This window comes from Bicyclus anynana, chromosome 18 (assembly GCF_947172395.1).
Source record: "Bicyclus anynana chromosome 18, ilBicAnyn1.1, whole genome shotgun sequence".
Taxonomy (NCBI): domain Eukaryota; kingdom Metazoa; phylum Arthropoda; class Insecta; order Lepidoptera; family Nymphalidae; genus Bicyclus; species Bicyclus anynana.
The window spans coordinates 6,655,361-6,679,708 of NC_069100.1; the positions used below are offsets into that span (position 1 = coordinate 6,655,361).

Consider the following 24,348-nt stretch of genomic DNA (forward strand, 5'->3'; position numbering starts at 1 on the left):
TCTCGAGTTATAAGTGTTGTAACGTTGAACCGACTTTCTTTATTTAGATTACATTTAGTGGCAACTTGCTTAATATGGCGGCAGCTATTTTTTTTTTTTTTTTTTTTTATGTACGTCCAGCGATAATTCCGTCATTTGTGGACCGATTTTGAAAATTCTTTTTTTGTTTGTTTTGAAGGGTTTGATTTCAGGGTGGTCCCATTTTTTTTCATGTCAGGATCATGATGATGATGATGGCATCCTGGAGAAATTGAGGGGAACTTTCGAAAATCGTAACGACGGCTAGTGAGTGCGTTTGTTAGTGTTTTCATAAGGTATTTTAAACCACTACAATTTTATGAAGGTCTGGCGTTGGTCTGATGATGGAGCCGAAACACAGACCAGTACCTTTTGTTTGGGCTTGATTTATTTGTTGGCAGTTAAGGGAACTCCTCGACGGTTCACAGTAGCTACCTTATGTTTTGACTTGATAATTTTGTGTTGATGAGAACTTTCCACCTTGGATAGGTTGTGACTGTATTAGGGGTCTGGTGACGAAGATGAAGGGGAGTTAAGGGAACTCCTCGACGGTTCACAGTAGCTACCTTGTGTTTGGACTTGATGAACCATATGGATTGTGACTGCATAGGGGGTCTGGTGATGAAGACGGGGGACAGTCACCATTCACGTTTTTCTCAATATTCATATTACGTGTGGATAAAGGGGCAGTGAAATTTTGTATATGAGTTAAGGTAAAATTAAATAAAATTAAAATTGGGATTATAGGACTTAGATACTTATTATAAGAAAATAACGTTTCTATTTGTGTTCACACTCATTAGGTGTGCTGACACTAAAAATTTAAAAATAAAAATAACATCTTACCCATATGCTACCTTCTGATCAGTTTGAAGGCGGTGCCAATCCAGTGTCATGTTTTATTAAAAAATTAAAATACAAACTTTGAAAAGCTCTTGATTTTTTTTTCACATATTTTTTCGTTTTTAACTATAGTGGTGAATCGTTCAATATTGTGCTTACCAAGGTTAAACCTATTAAATTATTATCACTAACTAATGTTAAGTTTTGTTAATTTGTTAAATACTACGATATACACCGCTGTACTATTATGATAATTTAATTTCATTATTTTCGTAACCAGTTGCATAAAATTAGATTTCATGCTTTCACATATCGTACAGTGTAAATAAATAAATTATTTAAACAGTCGGGACCTGTAAAAAAATGTAGACGAACATCATTCTATTCAATATAATAATAGGTCCCGACTGTTTTCTAATTTTCTAATTTTCTAATTGCTTTCTACACACGTGGACTGAGCTTGTTATTTTCTTTTCAGTTTTTGTATAATTTATGCAGTCGGGTTTTTTTATTTGTTTAATTTATTTATTTATTTCACACCTTTTCAGTTACGATAGATATATTTGTTGGTTGCACGTTACAATAACATGTTGCAATAGTAAAAAAAAAAAAAAAAAGTTTTTTTTCACTTCGACTCTATATAGCGTCTCACAGGTAGTGTTGTTGGTTTTTTTTTTTTATTTTTTCATTTCACCTAACTAAGAACACTTGGGTTAACCTTAACCTCCTCCTTTTTTTTTTGAAGTCGGTTAAAAATGTAAATACCCTAAACAACAACAACAACAACAACAACAACAACAACAACAACAACAACAACAACAACAACAACTAGTCGAGTAGAAAGTGTAGAAAAAGTTGTTCACGAAACACCTCCCCATCCGCCAAAACCCCCCCAAACCGCGGCGGCGGCGACCGCCCCCCACCCCCCCCCGCCCCCCCCCCCCCCCCCTCCGAGTCATTTTCGTAGTCGAAAATGTTTTTCCGGCCCGTTTTCGGGACACACAATAAACGAACGGCTCGATTTTTTGATTCGTTCAAAATAACACATACACATGTACACAGATTGCGCCGTCAGCGCGTTTACTACTATGACAGGGTCGTGGCGCGTCGACGTTTGAGGTGATTGTGTGAGAGTCTGGTGGCGCTCGCTTTTCTTCTCGGGTGTCGACGTGACACGGCGCGTGTTGTGCGTGTGCGCGCGTTATCGTGTTTTTGCGATACGTTTGAATTGAATATATACGTGTACGTACGTACATGTTAATATATTAATTTATATGTGTGTGTACGTATGTATATATACGAATGTACAACGTGGTGCGTGCGCGCGCGTACGTTCAAAAAAAAAAAAAACAACGGCGTTGCAACCGACGGAATCGCGTTTGACGCTTTTCCACACCCCGTGTAGTATGTATAATCGTCGTACGGCGAGAAATTCACAAACCACGGTGTCGGTAGCTTGATTTACTGTGTGCGGGGCGGCATCGTGTGTCGCCCTGGAACAATGTGTACTCCCAACTTGATTGAGCAATCAGAGAGTCTGGATGACGGTCTCTCACACTCCGGGCGACGACCCACGTGTGGTTTTCCGCAGAGTCACTGTTAAAACACTTACGGCTTCACTCTAGCAGTGGAGCGCCGTGTGTGGTATGTACGTCTCGTTCATAGAACGTTCAAGTTTCTTTGGGACCCGACGACAGCACTGCGAGAGTGTCTAATGGCATACTTTTCTGTGCGGTCGGAGGACGTGTCCTGTGAGATTGCGTCGTGTACGCTCTTCTTGCACAATGTCGGGCACCGCGCCGCGCTCCGTTCGCCGGAGCCGTGGCGCGATCACGTGCTTCAGAGGCCCTCTGCCACGCACGCACACCACCACCCACTCCCCCGCCTGTCGCGTGCGACGTGTGTCCGTCGAGCTTCCGGGTTGGGGACGAAGTGTGGGTGTGTGTTTGTGGGTCGTGTGGCGGGGGGAAGAGAGCTTAGATAATAATATCAATATCTGCTCCCTGGTTGATCCTGCCAGTAGTTATATGCTTGTCTCAAAGATTAAGCCATGCATGTCTCAGTGCAAGCCGTATTAAGGCGATACCGCGAATGGCTCAATATATCAGTTTTGGTTCCTTAGATCTTACTCGGTTACTTGGATAACTGTGGTAATTCTAGAGCAATACATGCAATCAGAACTCTGACCAGTGATGGGACGAGTGCTTTTATTAGATCAAAACCAATCGACGGAGGGCCTCGCGTCCGAAGTCGTTAATTTTGATGAATCTGGATAACTTTTGCCGATCGCACGGTCCAGTACCGGCGACGCATCTTTCAAATGTCTGCCTTATCAACTTTCGATGGTAGTTTCTGCGACTACCATGGTTGTCACGGGTAACGGGGAATCAGGGTTCGATTCCGGAGAGGGAGCCTGAGAAACGGCTACCACATCCAAGGAAGGCAGCAGGCGCGCAAATTACCCACTCCCGGCACGGGGAGGTAGTGACGAAAAATAACGATACGGGACTCTTACGAGGCCTCGTAATCGGAATGAGTACACTTTAAATATTTTAACGAGGAACAATTGGAGGGCAAGTCTGGTGCCAGCAGCCGCGGTAATTCCAGCTCCAATAGCGTATACTAAAATTGTTGCGGTTAAAAAGCTCGTAGTTGCATTTGTGCGCCGCGCTGTCGGTGCACCGCATCCGCGGTGATACTGACACGTCTGCGGAGCATATCGTCGGTGAGCCGTCGTTAACGCGACGGTTCAATATCAAAATCCTATCGCGGTGCTCTTCGTTGAGTGTCGAGATGGGCCGACAATTTTACTTTGAACAAATTAGAGTGCTCAAAGCGGGCTCAAAATGCCGCTTGAATATTTCGTGCATGGAATAATAGAATATGATCTCGGTTCTATTTTGTTGGTTTTCAGAACTCCGAGGTAATGATTAATAGGGATAACTGGGGGCATTCGTATTGCGACGTTAGAGGTGAAATTCTTGGATCGTCGCAAGACGAACATCAGCGAAAGCATTTGCCAAAGGTGTTTTCATCAATCAAGAACGAAAGTTAGAGGTTCGAAGGCGATTAGATACCGCCCTAGTTCTAACCGTAAATATGTCATCTAGCGATCCGCCGACGTTACTACAATGGCTCGGCGGGCAGCTTCCGGGAAACCAAAGATTTTGGACTCCGGGGGGAGTATGGTTGCAAAGCTGAAACTTAAAGGAATTGACGGAAGGGCACCACCAGGAGTGGAGCCTGCGGCTTAATTTGACTCAACACGGGAAATCTCACCAGGCCCGGACACCGGAAGGATTGACAGATTAACAGCTCTTTCTTGATTCGGTGGGTGGTGGTGCATGGCCGTTCTTAGTTGGTGGAGCGATTTGTCTGGTTAATTCCGGTAACGAACGAGACTCTAGCCTGCTAAATAGGCGTCGTCATTTAGGTGTGCGCGACTCCGGTCGCGCAACTCACTGGCGGCGTATTAAAGTTCTTCTTAGAGGGACCGGCGTCTTCGAGGCGCACGAGATTGAGCAATAACAGGTCTGTGATGCCCTTAGATGTCCTGGGCCGCACGCGCGCTACACTGAAGGAATCAGCATGTTCTCCCTGGCCTAGAGGCCCGGGCAACCCGTTGAAACTCCTTCGTGCTGGGGATTGGGGTTTGCAATTATCCCCCATAAACGAGGAATTCCTAGTAATCGCGGGTCATAAGCCCGCGATGATTAAGTCCCTGCCCTTTGTACACACCGCCCGTCGCTACTACCGATTGAATGATTTAGTGAGGTCTTCGGACCGACACGCGGTGGCTTCACGGCCGTCGGCGTTGCTGGGAAGTTGACCAAACTTGATCATTTAGAGGAAGTAAAAGTCGTAACAAGGTTTCCGTAGGGGAACCTGCGGAAGGATCATTAACGTACCGCGTACGCACATGTTTGCGTTTGCGCGTGCTCGTGTTGTCAGAGACGCACCGATCTAACCTCACTCACTCACTCACTCACTCACTCGCTCACTCGTACCACCCAACAAAACGACAACGCATGTGCACAACAAAAAACGAGAAAACGAAAACCATTACCCTGGACGGTGGATCACTTGGCTCGCGGGTCGATGAAGAACGCAGTTAACTGCGCGTCATAGTGTGAACTGCAGGACACATTTGAACATCGACATTTCGAACGTACATTTCGGTCCGTGGAGAAACATCCAGGACCACTCCTGTCTGAGGGCCGGCTGCATAAATACACACACCACACTGTCCACACAGTGCGACACGTGGCGCGTCCGGTGCAGTGCGTGCGTGCGCCGTTCGACGAGAGTGTCTCTCGATCGGCGGCGGCGCACGCGCTCCGCAGGTCCGCTCAAAAATATCACACGTGTGTGCGTGTGCGTGCGTCCGTGCGCGCTCGTCCCACCGACCCTTCCGTTTACGGTGAATCTGTGGCGACGTACGCGCGCACGTGTACGTGCGTGCCGCTGACGCGCACGCGTAGGCGGACTCGACGTCCGGACTCGCGCGGCGGCGCCGTGCGCTCTCGCGGCGCGCCCCTCTCGCCTCGCGGCGGGGGAGCGCGCTCGCGTGCGCGAACGGCGCCGTCGAGCCGACGGATATCGCGTCTGCCTCCACTTTTATCGTTGGCCTCAGATCAGGGAGGATCACCCGCCGAATTTAAGCATATTAGTAAGCGGAGGAAAAGAAACTAACCAGGATTTCGTCAGTAGCGGCGAGCGAACGCGAATCAGCCCAGCACTGAATCGCGCGGCTTTAACGGTCGCGGGAGATGTGGTGTTCGGGAGGTTCCGCTATCTCGCCGTCGCCGCTCCCGTCAAAGTTCGTCTTGAACGGGGCCGCTTTCCCGTAGAGGGTGCCAGGCCCGTAGCGACGGAGCGAGGCGGCGAGAGGGACGCTCCTCAGAGTCGGGTTGCTTGAGAGTGCAGCCCTAAGTGGGTGGTAAACTCCATCTAAGGCTAAATATTACCGCGAGACCGATAGCGAACAAGTACCGTGAGGGAAAGTTGAAAAGAACTTTGAAGAGAGAGTTCAAGAGTACGTGAAACCGTTCAGGGGTAAACCTGCGAAACTCGAATGAACGAACGGAGAGATTCATCGACATCCGACGGCGCGCGGGCGCGCGCCTCGATGTCGCGCGCGTGCCCCCTCGCGGGTGCCGCGGCGCGGCACGGGTCGCGTCCGTCCAGTACCGTCGGCGTCGTGCACTTCTCTCTCAGTAATGCATCGCGACCCGTTCGACGTCGGCTTGAGCGCCGTCCGATTCGCCCAGCGGCGGGCTCGCGCCCTCCGCTGGACCGCGACGGTGGCCGGCCGGCTGTCGGACGGTATAGAAGTGAACCGCGCACGCGCCTCGCGCGCGTCCGGCCCGACGCAAGCTCGCGCCGTACACACTGAAGGTCGCGGTCCTGCCTGAGCGCGGACCGCGACGCGGCGCCGCTGCTGTCGCAGCCGTGACGTCTCGGACCGTGCGCGTCTCAGTCTGCGATGAGTCATTTTCGGGCACTCGCAGGACCCGTCTTGAAACACGGACCAAGGAGTCTAGCATGTGTGCGAGTCATTGAGTTGTCTTTGTCACAAAACTGAAAGGCGCAACGAAAGTGAACGTAGGGAGGATGGAGCGCCGGTCCCGGTCGGCCTCCCGCACTCCCGAGGCGTCTCGTTTCCAATCCGTGAATGCAGGCGCGCTCCGAGCACAGATGCTGGGACCCGAAAGATGGTGAACTATGCCTGGTCAGGTCGAAGTCAGGGGAAACCCTGATGGAGGACCGTAGCGATTCTGACGTGCAAATCGATCGTCGGAACTGGGTATAGGGGCGAAAGACTAATCGAACCATCTAGTAGCTGGTTCCGTCCGAAGTTTCCCTCAGGATAGCTGGCGTCGACAGCGACAGTCCCATCCGGTAAAGCGAATGATTAGAGGCATTGGGGCCGAAACGACCTCAACCTATTCTCAAACTTTAAATGGGTGAGAGCTCCGGCTTACTCGAACGATGAAGCCGGAGATCTGATGACGGTGCCAAGTGGGCCAATTTTGGTAAGCAGAACTGGCGCTGTGGGATGAACCAAACGTAGTGTTAAGGCGCCTAAAAAACGCTCATGGGACACCATGAAAGGCGTTGGTCGCTCATGACAGCAGGACGGTGGCCATGGAAGTCGGAATCCGCTAAGGAGTGTGCAACGACTCACCTGCCGAAGCAACCAGCCCTGAAAATGGATGGCGCTGAAGCGTTTTGCCTATACAATACCGTTACGGGCAAGTGGGACGCGCGCTCCTCGGACGCGCGTCATTATGCCGTAACGAGTAGGACGTGCGCGGCGGAGAGCGCAGAAGGGTCTGGGCGTGAGCCCGCTTGGAGCCTCCGTCGGTGCAGATCTTGGTGGTAGTAGCAAATACTCCAGCGAGGCCCTGGAGGACTGACGTGGAGAAGGGTTTCGCGTGAACAGTAGTTGCTCGCGAGTCAGTCGATCCTAAGCTCAAGGAGAGATCTTATGTCGATGCGGCGTGTTTTCTTTTGTGACAAACAACGTCCGTTGAGCGAAAGGGAATCCGGTTCCTATTCCGGAACCCGGCAGCGGAACCGTTTCAACAATCGTTCCCTCGTTTCAAAGCGAGCGTTCGACGGGGTAACCCAAAGTGGCCTGAAGACGCCGCCGAGGGGTCCGGGAAGAGTTTTCTTTTCTGCCTGAGCGTTCGAGTTCCATGGAATCCTATAGAAGGGAGATATGGTTCGGAACGCGAAGAGCACCGCATTTGCGGCGGTGTCCGGATACTCTCTGCGGACCTTGAAAATTCAGGTGAGGGATGTACGTGGAGATGTCGCGCCGGTTCGTACCCATATCCGCAGCAGGTCTCCAAGGTGAAGAGCCTCTAGTCGATAGAATAATGTAGGTAAGGGAAGTCGGCAAATTGGATCCGTAACTTCGGAATAAGGATTGGCTCTGAGGACCGGGGCGTGTCGGGTTTGGACGGGAAGCGGATGCGGCCGGTGCCGGGCCTGGTCGATGCTCGTGCGTCTCTCGGGGCGCTCGGGCGGAATCCGGACCCGCGTTCCGGCCTTCCGCGGATCTTCCTAGCCGTAAGGCCGCGTCGGTTTCGTCTCGTGCGCGACCGGCGCGGTTCTGTACGACCGCCGTTCAACGGTCAGCTCAGAACTGGCACGGACAAGGGGAATCCGACTGTCTAATTAAAACAAAGCATTGCGATGGCCCTCGCGGGTGTTGACGCAATGTGATTTCTGCCCAGTGCTCTGAATGTCAACGTGAAGAGATTCAAGCAAGCGCGGGTAAACGGCGGGAGTAACTATGACTCTCTTAAGGTAGCCAAATGCCTCGTCATCTAATTAGTGACGCGCATGAATGGATTAACGAGATTCCCGCTGTCCCTATCTACTTGATTGATGATTCCCGCTGTCCCTCGCGGCGAACGGACGTGTTTGCGCGAGCTCCGCGAATTTTCGATCTCTTAAAATTCATTTCCTCGGATATTTTAATATTACGTGAAAGTGAAAGTGCTTAGTGTGCTTGTGATAACGCCGCCTACCCCCTGGTTGGACGTTCATCCCTCGGGAGCGCAGGGATTACGAGACAGGACTCCATTAGTTAAGTTAGGTTAGTTTAGAATAATTACACATACGTTCTTAGACAGTGGAAAGACGCTTACTCTTTTATTTACTTGTATTTATTTGTGCTGTTTTAATTAGGTTTCTTTTAGGGCATTCCCGTGTACTAGAGTAGGTTAGATTTAGGTTAGAATAGGCCACCACGTGTTTCGCACATGCGAGCACGTGGTTTGTAGGTTAGGAAGTACACGAGGCAAGTGACATTGACGCGTTGACAGTTGACGGCTGCCACTCGACAGCTGTCATCTGTCACTCAGTGGTGGCGCTTGGCAAGTGACGTTGTCACATTGACTTTGATAGCTGACACCTGCCACTCGACAGCTGTCAGTTGTCACTCGGTGGGGCACAGACTGCTGTAGGTCGGACCGACTTGAGTCGGTCGGGTCCTAGAGCGGATAGGTTACGTGTACCTGGACTTTGTTGATTTTTTGCAAGATCAATACACGAACTCTGCCTCGGACTTGGAGTTCTCCATCATGAACCCCGAAGAGGCGGCTCAGGCCGCCTCTCCCTTTGCGCCACGGACATCGCTGGCCCGGACCCCTCCTTCGGGTTTTGCATCGGCGCGAAGCGAAGACGATAGTGGGTCAGACTTCTTCACCCCGGCTGCTCACCAGAAGAAGAAGAGCCCGCGTGCCCACCATGCCCCATTACCAGCGCGGAAGACTGGCGTCAAGCGCCCTTTGACTTCTCCGGAAGAGCGAGGGCGGGCACTGGACGCTGTCCGTTTGTGTCGCCCGGCTCGTACCGTGACGCCGCCACTTCCTGCTGCAGCGCCTGCGTCGCCGCGGACCCATGCGCCACCCCTTGCGGGCCTGCATGTGGGTCACCCCAGGGAACGACCGGACCCAGAAACTACGGAGCCCGAGACGGACGATGATGACGCCCCTTCTAAATCGCTGGCTTCGGCCAGCAAGGCGGAGCTGCTTGACCGGGTGCACAGTCAGCTGGAGCAGGTGATGGCCGCTGTTACGGGCCATACCTCAAGGTTAAACAAGGAGGCAACAAATACGATTGCTAGCAGCGCCCAGGAAATCCTCGCGGTGGTCGCTGCGCTCACCCTGCGCTTGAGCGAAATGGGGAGCGATTTGTCTGGTTAATTCCGGTAACGAACGAGACTCTAGCCTGCTAAATAGGCGTCGTCATTTAGGTGTGCGCGACTCCGGTCGCGCAACTCACTGGCGGCGTATTAAAGTTCTTCTTAGAGGGACCGGCGTCTTCGAGGCGCACGAGATTGAGCAATAACAGGTCTGTGATGCCCTTAGATGTCCTGGGCCGCACGCGCGCTACACTGAAGGAATCAGCATGTTCTCCCTGGCCTAGAGGCCCGGGCAACCCGTTGAAACTCCTTCGTGCTGGGGATTGGGGTTTGCAATTATCCCCCATAAACGAGGAATTCCTAGTAATCGCGGGTCATAAGCCCGCGATGATTAAGTCCCTGCCCTTTGTACACACCGCCCGTCGCTACTACCGATTGAATGATTTAGTGAGGTCTTCGGACCGACACGCGGTGGCTTCACGGCCGTCGGCGTTGCTGGGAAGTTGACCAAACTTGATCATTTAGAGGAAGTAAAAGTCGTAACAAGGTTTCCGTAGGGGAACCTGCGGAAGGATCATTAACGTACCGCGTACGCACATGTTTGCGTTTGCGCGTGCTCGTGTTGTCAGAGACGCACCGATCTAACCTCACTCACTCACTCACTCACTCACTCACTCGCTCACTCGTACCACCCAACAAAACGACAACGCATGTGCACAACAAAAAACGAGAAAACGAAAACCATTACCCTGGACGGTGGATCACTTGGCTCGCGGGTCGATGAAGAACGCAGTTAACTGCGCGTCATAGTGTGAACTGCAGGACACATTTGAACATCGACATTTCGAACGTACATTTCGGTCCGTGGAGAAACATCCAGGACCACTCCTGTCTGAGGGCCGGCTGCATAAATACACACACCACACTGTCCACACAGTGCGACACGTGGCGCGTCCGGTGCAGTGCGTGCGTGCGCCGTTCGACGAGAGTGTCTCTCGATCGGCGGCGGCGCACGCGCTCCGCAGGTCCGCTCAAAAATATCACACGTGTGTGCGTGTGCGTGCGTCCGTGCGCGCTCGTCCCACCGACCCTTCCGTTTACGGTGAATCTGTGGCGACGTACGCGCGCACGTGTACGTGCGTGCCGCTGACGCGCACGCGTAGGCGGACTCGACGTCCGGACTCGCGCGGCGGCGCCGTGCGCTCTCGCGGCGCGCCCCTCTCGCCTCGCGGCGGGGGAGCGCGCTCGCGTGCGCGAACGGCGCCGTCGAGCCGACGGATATCGCGTCTGCCTCCACTTTTATCGTTGGCCTCAGATCAGGGAGGATCACCCGCCGAATTTAAGCATATTAGTAAGCGGAGGAAAAGAAACTAACCAGGATTTCGTCAGTAGCGGCGAGCGAACGCGAATCAGCCCAGCACTGAATCGCGCGGCTTTAACGGTCGCGGGAGATGTGGTGTTCGGGAGGTTCCGCTATCTCGCCGTCGCCGCTCCCGTCAAAGTTCGTCTTGAACGGGGCCGCTTTCCCGTAGAGGGTGCCAGGCCCGTAGCGACGGAGCGAGGCGGCGAGAGGGACGCTCCTCAGAGTCGGGTTGCTTGAGAGTGCAGCCCTAAGTGGGTGGTAAACTCCATCTAAGGCTAAATATTACCGCGAGACCGATAGCGAACAAGTACCGTGAGGGAAAGTTGAAAAGAACTTTGAAGAGAGAGTTCAAGAGTACGTGAAACCGTTCAGGGGTAAACCTGCGAAACTCGAATGAACGAACGGAGAGATTCATCGACATCCGACGGCGCGCGGGCGCGCGCCTCGATGTCGCGCGCGTGCCCCCTCGCGGGTGCCGCGGCGCGGCACGGGTCGCGTCCGTCCAGTACCGTCGGCGTCGTGCACTTCTCTCTCAGTAATGCATCGCGACCCGTTCGACGTCGGCTTGAGCGCCGTCCGATTCGCCCAGCGGCGGGCTCGCGCCCTCCGCTGGACCGCGACGGTGGCCGGCCGGCTGTCGGACGGTATAGAAGTGAACCGCGCACGCGCCTCGCGCGCGTCCGGCCCGACGCAAGCTCGCGCCGTACACACTGAAGGTCGCGGTCCTGCCTGAGCGCGGACCGCGACGCGGCGCCGCTGCTGTCGCAGCCGTGACGTCTCGGACCGTGCGCGTCTCAGTCTGCGATGAGTCATTTTCGGGCACTCGCAGGACCCGTCTTGAAACACGGACCAAGGAGTCTAGCATGTGTGCGAGTCATTGAGTTGTCTTTGTCACAAAACTGAAAGGCGCAACGAAAGTGAACGTAGGGAGGATGGAGCGCCGGTCCCGGTCGGCCTCCCGCACTCCCGAGGCGTCTCGTTTCCAATCCGTGAATGCAGGCGCGCTCCGAGCACAGATGCTGGGACCCGAAAGATGGTGAACTATGCCTGGTCAGGTCGAAGTCAGGGGAAACCCTGATGGAGGACCGTAGCGATTCTGACGTGCAAATCGATCGTCGGAACTGGGTATAGGGGCGAAAGACTAATCGAACCATCTAGTAGCTGGTTCCGTCCGAAGTTTCCCTCAGGATAGCTGGCGTCGACAGCGACAGTCCCATCCGGTAAAGCGAATGATTAGAGGCATTGGGGCCGAAACGACCTCAACCTATTCTCAAACTTTAAATGGGTGAGAGCTCCGGCTTACTCGAACGATGAAGCCGGAGATCTGATGACGGTGCCAAGTGGGCCAATTTTGGTAAGCAGAACTGGCGCTGTGGGATGAACCAAACGTAGTGTTAAGGCGCCTAAAAAACGCTCATGGGACACCATGAAAGGCGTTGGTCGCTCATGACAGCAGGACGGTGGCCATGGAAGTCGGAATCCGCTAAGGAGTGTGCAACGACTCACCTGCCGAAGCAACCAGCCCTGAAAATGGATGGCGCTGAAGCGTTTTGCCTATACAATACCGTTACGGGCAAGTGGGACGCGCGCTCCTCGGACGCGCGTCATTATGCCGTAACGAGTAGGACGTGCGCGGCGGAGAGCGCAGAAGGGTCTGGGCGTGAGCCCGCTTGGAGCCTCCGTCGGTGCAGATCTTGGTGGTAGTAGCAAATACTCCAGCGAGGCCCTGGAGGACTGACGTGGAGAAGGGTTTCGCGTGAACAGTAGTTGCTCGCGAGTCAGTCGATCCTAAGCTCAAGGAGAGATCTTATGTCGATGCGGCGTGTTTTCTTTTGTGACAAACAACGCCCGTTGAGCGAAAGGGAATCCGGTTCCTATTCCGGAACCCGGCAGCGGAACCGTTTCAACAATCGTTCCCTCGTTTCAAAGCGAGCGTTCGACGGGGTAACCCAAAGTGGCCTGAAGACGCCGCCGAGGGGTCCGGGAAGAGTTTTCTTTTCTGCCTGAGCGTTCGAGTTCCATGGAATCCTATAGAAGGGAGATATGGTTCGGAACGCGAAGAGCACCGCATTTGCGGCGGTGTCCGGATACTCTCTGCGGACCTTGAAAATTCAGGTGAGGGATGTACGTGGAGATGTCGCGCCGGTTCGTACCCATATCCGCAGCAGGTCTCCAAGGTGAAGAGCCTCTAGTCGATAGAATAATGTAGGTAAGGGAAGTCGGCAAATTGGATCCGTAACTTCGGAATAAGGATTGGCTCTGAGGACCGGGGCGTGTCGGGTTTGGACGGGAAGCGGATGCGGCCGGTGCCGGGCCTGGTCGATGCTCGTGCGTCTCTCGGGGCGCTCGGGCGGAATCCGGACCCGCGTTCCGGCCTTCCGCGGATCTTCCTAGCCGTAAGGCCGCGTCGGTTTCGTCTCGTGCGCGACCGGCGCGGTTCTGTACGACCGCCGTTCAACGGTCAGCTCAGAACTGGCACGGACAAGGGGAATCCGACTGTCTAATTAAAACAAAGCATTGCGATGGCCCTCGCGGGTGTTGACGCAATGTGATTTCTGCCCAGTGCTCTGAATGTCAACGTGAAGAGATTCAAGCAAGCGCGGGTAAACGGCGGGAGTAACTATGACTCTCTTAAGGTAGCCAAATGCCTCGTCATCTAATTAGTGACGCGCATGAATGGATTAACGAGATGCCCGCTGTCCCTCGCGGCGAACGGACGTGTTTGCGCGAGCTCCGCGAATTTTCGATCTCTTAAAATTCATTTCCTCGGATATTTTAATATTACGTGAAAGTGAAAGTGCTTAGTGTGCTTGTGATAACGCCGCCTACCCCCTGGTTGGACGTTCATCCCTCGGGAGCGCAGGGATTACGAGACAGGACTCCATTAGTTAAGTTAGGTTAGTTTAGAATAATTACACATACGTTCTTAGACAGTGGAAAGACGCTTACTCTTTTATTTACTTGTATTTATTTGTGCTGTTTTAATTAGGTATCTTTTAGGGCATTCCCGTGTACTAGATTAGGTTAGATTTAGGTTAGAATAGGCCACCACGTGTTTCAGTGGCAGGTGTCAGCTATCAAAGTCACATTGACTTTGATAGCTGACACCTGCCACTCGACAGCTGTCAGTTGTCACTCGGTGGGGCACAGACTGCTGTAGGTCGTACCGACTTGAGTCGGTCGGGTCCTAGAGCGGATAGGTTACGTGTACCTGGACTTTGTTGATTTTTGCAAGATCAATACACGAACTCTGCCCCGGACTTGGAGTTCTCCATCATGAACCCCGAAGAGGCGGCTCAGGCCGCCTCTCCCTTTGCGCCACGGACATCGCTGGCCCGGACCCCTCCTTCGGGTTTTGCATCGGCGCGAAGCGAAGACGATAGTGGGTCAGACTTCTTCACCCCGGCTGCTCACCAGAAGAAGAAGAGCCCGCGTGCCCACCATGCCCCATTACCAGCGCGGAAGACTGGCGTCAAGCGCCCCTTGACTTCTCCGGAAGAGCGAGGGCGGGCACTGGACGCTGTTCGTTTGTGTCGCCCGGCTCGTACCGTGACGCCACCACTTCCTGCTGCAGCGCCTGCGTCGCCGCGGACCCATGCGCCACCCCTTGCGGGCCTGCATGTGGGTCACCCCAGGGAACGACCGGACCCAGAAACTACGGAGCCTGAGACGGACGATGATGACGCCCCTTCTAAATCGCTGGCTTCGGCCAGCAAGGCGGAGCTGCTTGACCGGGTGCACAGTCAGCTGGAGCAGGTGATGGCCGCTGTTACGGGCCATACCTCAAGGTTAAACAAGGAGGCAACAAACACGATTGCTAGCAGCGCCCAGGAAATCCTCGCGGTGGTCGCTGCGCTCACCCTGCGCTTGAGCGAAATGGAGACACAGCTGCTGCAGGCCAAACTGAGAGAGGCACAATTAAAGGAGGCTCAACATAAGGTTAAACCAGGGGCTCCCGCTGCAGACGCTCCCCTGACAGCACCAGTCTCCTATTCCTCGGCCCTACGATTGGGCAGGAAGACTGAACCGGTCCCCATCCGACAGGGTGGACCTGTCCTGGCATTTTACCCGGCTGGAGACCAGACGGGAAAGATTAAGACCGCGGAAGAAACCAAGGCTGAGCTTAAGAGGTCTATTAAGCCAGCGGAAATAAACGTCCAGGTGGCAAGGGTCCGCAAGGTGGGAAACGCAGGGGTGGTCGTCCAGACCACCTCACCTTTGGCGGCCGAAAGGCTGCGGAACGCAGTCCCACCCACGCTGCGTGTCACGGAACCTACAAGGAGGTCGCCTAGAGTCTGCCTGAGAGACCTCGACGGGGATCCAGCAGAAAACGACGTCCTCGCGGCCCTATACGATCAGAATCTGCGGGCCTCTCCAGAATGGTCGCTCGAGAGGGTCGCTAAGGAGGGGAAAGTGTATAAGCGCCGAGGGCGCAGAGCTGGATCCACCACCGTCGTCATAGAGTGCTCGCCCGCCTTGCGTGATGTACTGGTCAACAAAGGCCACCTGTATATCGGGTGGCAGTCGGTGGAAGCCCTGGACCACGTCCAGGTGACATGCTGCAACAAGTGTCAGCAATACGGCCACCCGGAAAAATACTGCCGGGCCACAGCGGCGACCTGCGGCAAGTGCGGTGCCACTGGGCACCAGAAAGCAGAATGCCAGGCGCCTACAGCCCAGTGCGCGACTTGCCACAAGTTTGGCCGCACGGACGCCGCCACTCACACTACGGCGTCAAGAGCATGTCCAGCGCGCCGCTACGCCGAGGAAAGGGCCGTCGCAAGCACAAATTATGGCTGAGCTCAGGATCGGGCAACTCAACCTAAACGGCTCAAGACTTGCCACTCAGGAATTGCCGGCCATTGCCAGAGAGCAGCGCCTGGATGTTGTTCTTGTACAAGAACAATACTCCCAGGCGCAGCCAGAGCTGGCCTTAATACAAAGCGGGAGCTCGGCCATGGCGGCCATATACGTGTCATCGCGGCGGTTCAGTGTGGCGGCCTTGCCGCACTTGTCCAACGAGCACTGCGCAGTCGCCGCTGTGCGGGTGGGTAACTGGGAGTGTGCGGTTGTCTCCGCATACTTCCAGTACTCACACCCCATAGACGGACACCTTTGCCACCTGGAGAGAGTCATGGATAGCCTGCAAGCAGCAGAAGAAGGTCGACGGATCTTTGTCGGGGCAGACGTCAATGCCCACTCGCCGCTATGGCATAGCCCACGACGGCATCTAGTGGGGAGGGGCGCCGAAGCGGAGCATCGCCGCAAATCAATGGAGGAAATGATTGGGTCCCGTGACATCATCGTGAACAACAAGGAAGGCCAACCCTTCACATACAGCGGTCCAAACGGTGAGTCTAACATTGACGTTACCCTCTCCACTAGAAGCGCTCACATAAATGACTGGCGGGTGCATGTGGGCGTGTCGTCGAGCGACCACCGCCTCATCACGTATACACTGACACCACTGCGCTCACGAGTCGAAGAGTGCGCTGAGCCGATGGTAGGGGAGCCGCCGAGGTTTCGGGTAAGTGGGGTGGACTGGCCTCGATTTCGCGCGACGGTGGGTGCCCGCATGGGCTACCTACCGTCCCACAGACCAGCATCGGCACTAGCAAGCGCCTTCACTGAGATCGTTGTGCGAACATCGCACGAGTGTCTTGGTGTTAAGGCAAGCCGTGAGTTCTACGGGTACGAGTGGTGGTCGCCGGGACTGGACAGGCAGAGGAGGTTAGTAGCCAAATTGCGCAGGAAATGGCAGGCAGAGCGGAAGAAGAATGCAGCGAGTGTGCGATTAGCGCAAGTACGAGAGGAATTCCTTGCAGAGCGGCGCAGATACCGGCAACTGATGGTGGCGGAGCAGGACGCGTACCACATGCGAGCGGCGGAATCTGGCAACGCCGACCCGTATGGTCAAGCATACAGGGTCGCCAGCGGCAGGTTCCGTCCGCCATCAAACGTCGTCAATGGGGTCCGATACGCTGAGGGATTTCCGGGGGGGGTTGCTGAGGCCGCGGACAGCCTGCTTTACGCTCTGTGTCCTGACGACAACTTGTCTTCAGATTCAGAGTATCACAGGCAAGTCCGGATTGCGGCAGCGCTCATTCCCTCTGGAACACCTGCTTCGCCGCCGTCCGCCGATGGTCTGTGGGGAATCATAAAATCACTGCCGAATACCGCGCCCGGGATCGACGGGATCACAGCGCGAATCGTTAAGCAAGTGTGGTGGGCGGCATCCGTGGAGTTCCACAGGGTGTTCGCCGCCTGTGTGGAAGAGGGGGTTTTCCCTGATGTGTGGAAGGATGGCAGGCTTATCGTCATCCCGAAGGGTAATGATAAGCCTCTCACTGACCCGAAGGCCTACCGTCCGATTACGCTCCTCCCAGTGTTCGGGAAGATTTTAGAACGAGTCATGCTCATTTGCGCGCCACAGATCACCAGTGGGATCTCGGACTTCCAGCACGGATTCTCTCCGGGTAAGTCGACCGTCACGGCGCTGCAAGCGGTTCTCAGCGCTGCAAAATCTACTGAGTCGAATTACGTACAGGCCATTTTCCTGGATATCTCGGGCGCCTTTGACAACGCCTGGTGGCCCATGATCCTGCTCAAATCTAAAAGGGGAGGCTGTCCGCCGAATGTATACGGCATGCTGGCCAGCTACTTTGCGAACCGGCGTGTCGGTTTGTTCGTCGGAAGCCAGGTGCAGTGGAAAACCTCCACTATGGGGTGCCCGCAGGGATCAGTGCTGGGTCCTACATTGTGGAATGTCCTTCTGGATGACTTGCTTCGGTTGCCGCTACCGGGGGGGGTCAAGGTCATCGCGTACGCGGACGACGTCACGGTGCTGATCGCGGCGGATACTCGCAGAGCGATAGAGTCCGCAGCGTCCGAGTCTATCCGGCAGATTGAGGACTGGGGCCGTCGTAACCGGCTCAGTTTCGCTCCTAACAAGTCGCAAACTATGACGTTCAAGGGCAAGCTGGGGAAGCGGCCCCCGGTCATCAAGCTGGGGGGTAACTCCATCAGGGCCGTGTCGGAGGCCGTCGTGCTGGGCGTCACGATCGACTCAAGTCTCTCCTTCGCGCGGCATGCGTTGTCGATCGGGGAGCGCGCGGCGCGATGCTTCGGCAAGATGTCGAGAGTCTCGACGTCTTCCTGGGGCATCCGGTATCCTGCGCTGCGCATCCTTTACCACGGAACCTTTGTGGCCACGGTGACATACGCCGCTGCGTGTTGGGCGGAAAGGGCAGAGCTGCACGTCGTGCGGACGACGCTCATCAGGAAGCAGAGGTCCTCTCTCGTCCTGCTGACAAAGGCGTACCGTTCTGCGAGCTCCGCCGCTCTGGCGGTGCTCGCGGGGGTGCTGCCTGCCGATCTGGAGGTGATCCGTGCTGCTAGGCTCGATAAGGCGCGCCAGTCCGTGCCCAAACGGGAGTGGAGCAGGCGAAGGCGAGAAATCGGGGCAGAAGTGAACGAGATGTGGCAGGAACGGTGGTCCTCGGAGGTCTGGGGTGGCGAGTTGCGGTGCTTTTTCCCGGACGTGGCCGGCAGACTCAGGGCTTCCTGGGTCGAACCGGACTACGAGACCTCACAGATCCTCATCGGGCACGGTTGTTTCCGGGCGCGTCTGCACGGAATGACGTTATGTGAGAGTCCTGTGTGCGATTGCGGCTATGGGGATGAGGACAGACACCACGTTCTGTGGGAATGTCCTCTCTACGAGGACTTACGGCTCGAGATGCTAGGCGGAATCGAGCGCGCGGAGGCGGGGCCCGTCTACTACATGGACCTCGTTTCCTCGGAGGCAAACTTTCATCGGCTGCGGGAGTTCGCGCACCGGTGGCATAAGAGGCGACGTGACTCGGAGCGCATTGGTGCCAGTGACGGGTCCACGGGGGACGAGGGGTATCTCCTAGGTGGTGATGTAGCTGCCCCAGAAGGGGGAGAAAGCGAAATAAGGGACAAGGACGAAGAGTAAAGAATTTGTAGGGAGTCAAGAAGGCGGCCCGGGAACACGCGAAGAGCAAGTACCGGGCCCGCCCTCCCACTGATTCGGCCCGAATGACTGCGAAGTCGGTGGGGCCATGGGAGGTGGTGGGTTGTCCCTATCTACTATCTAGCGAAACCACAGCCAAGGGAACGGGCTTGGGAGAATCAGCGGGGAAAGAAGACCCTGTTGAGCTTGACTCTAGTCTGGCATTGTAAGGAGACATGAGAGGTGTAGCATAAGTGGGAGACCGTTCGCGGTCGTCGCTGAAAAACCACTACTTTCATTGTTTCATTACTTACTCGGTTGGGCGGAAGCGGTGCGCGGTCGATTATATCGGCGGGCGTACGGTGTTTCGTTCCAAGCGTGCAGAGTGGCGGCGTGGCGGCAACGCTCGTCGCCTCACAACTCCCGCGTGATCCGGTTCGAGGACACTGCCAGGCGGGGAGTTTGACTGGGGCGGTACATCTGTCAAAGAATAACGCAGGTGTCCTAAGGCCAGCTCAGCGAGGACAGAAACCTCGCGTGGAGCAAAAGGGCAAATGCTGGCTTGATCCAGATGTTCAGTACGCATAGGGACTGCGAAAGCACGGCCTATCGATCCTTTAGTATAAAGAGTTTTTAGCAAGAGGTGCCAGAAAAGTTACCACAGGGATAACTGGCTTGTGGTGGCCAAGCGTTCATAGCGACGTTGCTTTTTGATCCTTCGATGTCGGCTCTTCCTATCATTGCGAAGCAAAATTCGCCAAGCGTTGGATTGTTCACCCATCAAAAGGGAACGTGAGCTGGGTTTAGACCGTCGTGAGACAGGTTAGTTTTACCCTACTGATGGCTATGTCGTTGCGATAGTAATACTGCTCAGTACGAGAGGAACCGCAGTTTCGGACATTTGGTTCATGCACTCGGCCGAGCGGCCGGTGGTGCGAAGCTACCATCCGCGGGATTATGCCTGAACGCCTCTAAGGCCGAAGCCAGCCTAGCCGAATCCGGCAAGGATATGCTCACTGTGGAGCCCCGAGAGTCGGGAGGCTCTAAACAATGTGACTTTACTAGTCGCGCTTTATTCGTAAGGTGCGACGTCGAAGCCCATTTGGAACGCGACGATCGGTGCGAGCGGTCTTAACACGTGCACCACGGCGTCGGAGTTTCGAATTCACCTCAGTTCGATGTCGGGGCTCGGAATAGTCTGTAGACGACTTACGTTCCTGGCGGGGTGTTGTGCTCGGTAGAGCAGCGTCGTGCTGCGATCTGTTGAGACTCTGCCCTACGCCAGGTGATTCGTCCGAGGACGTATCCTAGTGTGATGCGTGCGTGCGTGCGTGCGTGCGTGCGTGCGTGCGTGCGTGCGTGCGTGCGTGCGTGCGTGCGTGTGCGTATCGTGTGTGTCGTCCACGCGCCCACGGTATGCGCCAGGTCGCACTCTGCGTGCCAACTCACTCGACAATTAATTGATGATCGATACGAGAACGGCGTGTCGGTACAGTACAGTACACGAGTACCTTTGTACTGTTACCAAGTACTCGATGCCATGGAGATACAATGCAATGGTTGAGTGTTGACGGACGTTTCAAAACAATACACGAACGATGCGCGTGCCGATTCGATCGATCGATTGATCTCAATACGCGAACAGCGCGTGGACGGGGTGGCGATATTTCAATGCAAACATATTGAGAACATAACAGAATTTTTTTGAGATCGGATCGGATCCACGTCCACGTCCACGTCCACGTCCACGTCCACGCATATTCGTATAAATAACATGAACAAAGAATGCAATACACGAACTCTGCGCAACGCAAGTGGTCGTAACAAAGCACGTACGACGAGTTTCTTTTTTGGGTAACGTTCGAAAATTATGTTTCACTCGTGTCATTTAATTTTTTATTTATACTGGAGTACGACTTGAGGCTCGCGAGACTTTAATATTGTCCAAGTTTTGCCCCTACCCCGTATTGCATTGACGCCCATTGGCATTGATTTTTGTACATATGTAAATATTATTTATCTTGGAAAAATCATACGCATTCGTTAACCTAATAGCATAAATCTTAGAAATTGTTTTCGGAAATTGAAACTTTAATTTACACAAAATTAATTTCTGAACCCACGTTTATAGGTCAATCATTAACAAAATTAAGTTGTTGTGTTTTTTTTTCAATCAAAAACCATGAAAATCTCGAGCTGCTGATCAGCTGATCTCGAGTTATAAGTGTTGTAACGTTGAACCGACTTTCTTTATTTAGATTACATTTAGTGGCAACTTGCTTAATATGGCGGCAGCTATTTTTTTTTTTTTTTTTTTTTATGTACGTCCAGCGATAATTCCGTCATTTGTGGACCGATTTTGAAAATTCTTTTTTTGTTTGTTTTGAAGGGTTTGATTTCAGGGTGGTCCCATTTTTTTTCATGTCAGGATCATGATGATGATGATGGCATCCTGGAGAAATTGAGGGGAACTTTCGAAAATCGTAACGACGGCTAGTGAGTGCGTTTGTTAGTGTTTTCATAAGGTATTTTAAACCACTACAATTTTATGAAGGTCTGGAGTTGGTCTGATGATGGAGCCGAAACACAGACCAGTACCTTTTGTTTGGGCTTGATTTATTTGTTGGCAGTTAAGGGAACTCCTCGACGGTTCACAGTAGCTACCTTATGTTTTGACTTGATAATTTTGTGTTGATGAGAACTTTCCACCTTGGATAGGTTGTGACTGTATTAGGGGTCTGGTGACGAAGATGAAGGGGAGTTAAGGGAACTCCTCGACGGTTCACAGTAGCTACCTTGTGTTTGGACTTGATGAACCATATGGATTGTGACTGCATAGGGGGTCTGGTGATGAAGACGGGGGACAGTCACCATTCACGTTTTTCTCAATATTCATATTACGTGTGGATAAAGGGGCAGTGAAATTTTGTATATGAGTTAAGGTAAAATTAAATAAAATTAAAATTGGGATTATAGGACTTAGATACTTATTATAAGAAAATAACGTTTCTATTTGTGTTCACACTCATTAGGTGTGCTAACACTAAAAATTTAAAAATAAAAATAACATCTTACCCATATGCTACCTTCTGATCAGTTTGAAGGCGGTGCCAATCCAGTGTCATGTTTTATTAAAAAATTAAAATACAAACTTTGAAAAGCTCTTGATTTTTTTTTCACATATTTTTTCGTTTTTAACTATAGTGGTGAATCGTTCAATATTGTGCTTACCAAGGTTAAACCTATTAAATTATTATCACTAACTAATGTTAAGTTTTGTTAATTTGTTAAATACTACGATATACACCGCTGTACTATTATGATAATTTAATTTCATTATTTTCGTAACCAGTTGCATAAAATTAGATTTCATGCTTTCACATATCGTACAGTGTAAATAAATAAATTATTTAAACAGTCGGGACCTGTAAAAAAATGTAGACGAACATCATTCTATTCAATATAATAATAGGTCCCGACTGTTTTCTAATTTTCTAATTTTCTAATTGCTTTCTACACACGTGGACTGAGCTTGTTATTTTCTTTTCAGTTTTTGTATAATTTATGCAGTCGGGTTTTTTTATTTGTTTAATTTATTTATTTATTTCACACCTTTTCAGTTACGATAGATATATTTGTTGGTTGCACGTTACAATAACATGTTGCAATAGTAAAAAAAAAAAAAAAAAAGTTTTTTTTCACTTCGACTCTATATAGCGTCTCACAGGTAGTGTTGTTGGTTTTTTTTTTTTATTTTTTCATTTCACCTAACTAAGAACACTTGGGTTAACCTTAACCTCCTCCTTTTTTTTTTGAAGTCGGTTAAAAATGTAAATACCCTAACAACAACAACAACAACAACAACAACAACAACAACAACAACAACAACAACAACAACTAGTCGAGTAGAAAGTGTAGAAAAAGTTGTTCACGAAACACCTCCCCATCCGCCAAAACCCCCCCAAACCGCGGCGGCGGCGACCGCCCCCCACCCCCCCCGCCCCCCCCCCCTCCGAGTCATTTTCGTAGTCGAAAATGTTTTTCCGGCCCGTTTTCGGGACACACAATAAACGAACGGCTCGATTTTTTGATTCGTTCAAAATAACACATACACATGTACACAGATTGCGCCGTCAGCGCGTTTACTATTATGACAGGGTCGTGGCGCGTCGACGTTTGAGGTGATTGTGTGAGAGTCTGGTGGCGCTCGCTTTTCTTCTCGGGTGTCGACGTGACACGGCGCGTGTTGTGCGTGTGCGCGCGTTATCGTGTTTTTGCGATACGTTTGAATTGAATATATACGTGTACGTACGTACATGTTAATATATTAATTTATATGTGTGTGTACGTATGTATATATACGAATGTACAACGTGGTGCGTGCGCGCGCGTACGTTCAAAAAAAAAAAAAACAACGGCGTTGCAACCGACGGAATCGCGTTTGACGCTTTTCCACACCCCGTGTAGTATGTATAATCGTCGTACGGCGAGAAATTCACAAACCACGGTGTCGGTAGCTTGATTTACTGTGTGCGGGGCGGCATCGTGTGTCGCCCTGGAACAATGTGTACTCCCAACTTGATTGAGCAATCAGAGAGTCTGGATGACGGTCTCTCACACTCCGGGCGACGACCCACGTGTGGTTTTCCGCAGAGTCACTGTTAAAACACTTACGGCTTCACTCTAGCAGTGGAGCGCCGTGTGTGGTATGTACGTCTCGTTCATAGAACGTTCAAGTTTCTTTGGGACCCGACGACAGCACTGCGAGAGTGTCTAATGGCATACTTTTCTGTGCGGTCGGAGGACGTGTCCTGTGAGATTGCGTCGTGTACGCTCTTCTTGCACAATGTCGGGCACCGCGCCGCGCTCCGTTCGCCGGAGCCGTGGCGCGATCACGTGCTTCAGAGGCCCTCTGCCACGCACGCACACCACCACCCACTCCCCCGCCTGTCGCGTGCGACGTGTGTCCGTCGAGCTTCCGGGTTGGGGACGAAGTGTGGGTGTGTGTTTGTGGGTCGTGTGGCGGGGGGAAGAGAGCTTAGATAATAATATCAATATCTGCTCCCTGGTTGATCCTGCCAGTAGTTATATGCTTGTCTCAAAGATTAAGCCATGCATGTCTCAGTGCAAGCCGTATTAAGGCGATACCGCGAATGGCTCAATATATCAGTTTTGGTTCCTTAGATCTTACTCGGTTACTTGGATAACTGTGGTAATTCTAGAGCTAATACATGCAATCAGAACTCTGACCAGTGATGGGACGAGTGCTTTTATTAGATCAAAACCAATCGACGGAGGGCCTCGCGTCCGAAGTCGTTAATTTTGATGAATCTGGATAACTTTTGCCGATCGCACGGTCCAGTACCGGCGACGCATCTTTCAAATGTCTGCCTTATCAACTTTCGATGGTAGTTTCTGCGACTACCATGGTTGTCACGGGTAACGGGGAATCAGGGTTCGATTCCGGAGAGGGAGCCTGAGAAACGGCTA

The 24,348-nt window shown here is 52.6% G+C and overlaps 3 non-coding genes and 2 pseudogenes across 3 annotated transcripts; all 5 read left to right on the top strand.

The window, feature by feature from the left end:
* Window positions 1-2,861: 2,861 nt before the first annotated feature.
* On the top strand, window positions 2,862-4,763 carry LOC128199045 (small subunit ribosomal RNA). The gene has a single exon (XR_008251749.1). It is a non-coding gene; the product is annotated as a small subunit ribosomal RNA (ribosomal RNA).
* Window positions 4,764-4,924: 161 nt separating this feature from the next.
* On the top strand, window positions 4,925-5,081 carry LOC128199131 (5.8S ribosomal RNA). Its single transcript, XR_008251809.1, has one exon. It is a non-coding gene; the product is annotated as a 5.8S ribosomal RNA (ribosomal RNA).
* Window positions 5,082-5,485: 404 nt separating this feature from the next.
* Window positions 5,486-8,570, top strand: LOC128199099 (large subunit ribosomal RNA; annotated as a pseudogene).
* Window positions 8,571-10,265: 1,695 nt separating this feature from the next.
* On the top strand, window positions 10,266-10,422 carry LOC128199133 (5.8S ribosomal RNA). The gene has a single exon (XR_008251811.1). It is a non-coding gene; the product is annotated as a 5.8S ribosomal RNA (ribosomal RNA).
* A 404-nt stretch (window positions 10,423-10,826) lies between these two features.
* LOC128199084 (large subunit ribosomal RNA) lies at window positions 10,827-20,152 on the top strand (annotated as a pseudogene).
* The last annotated feature ends 4,196 nt before the right edge of the window (window positions 20,153-24,348 follow it).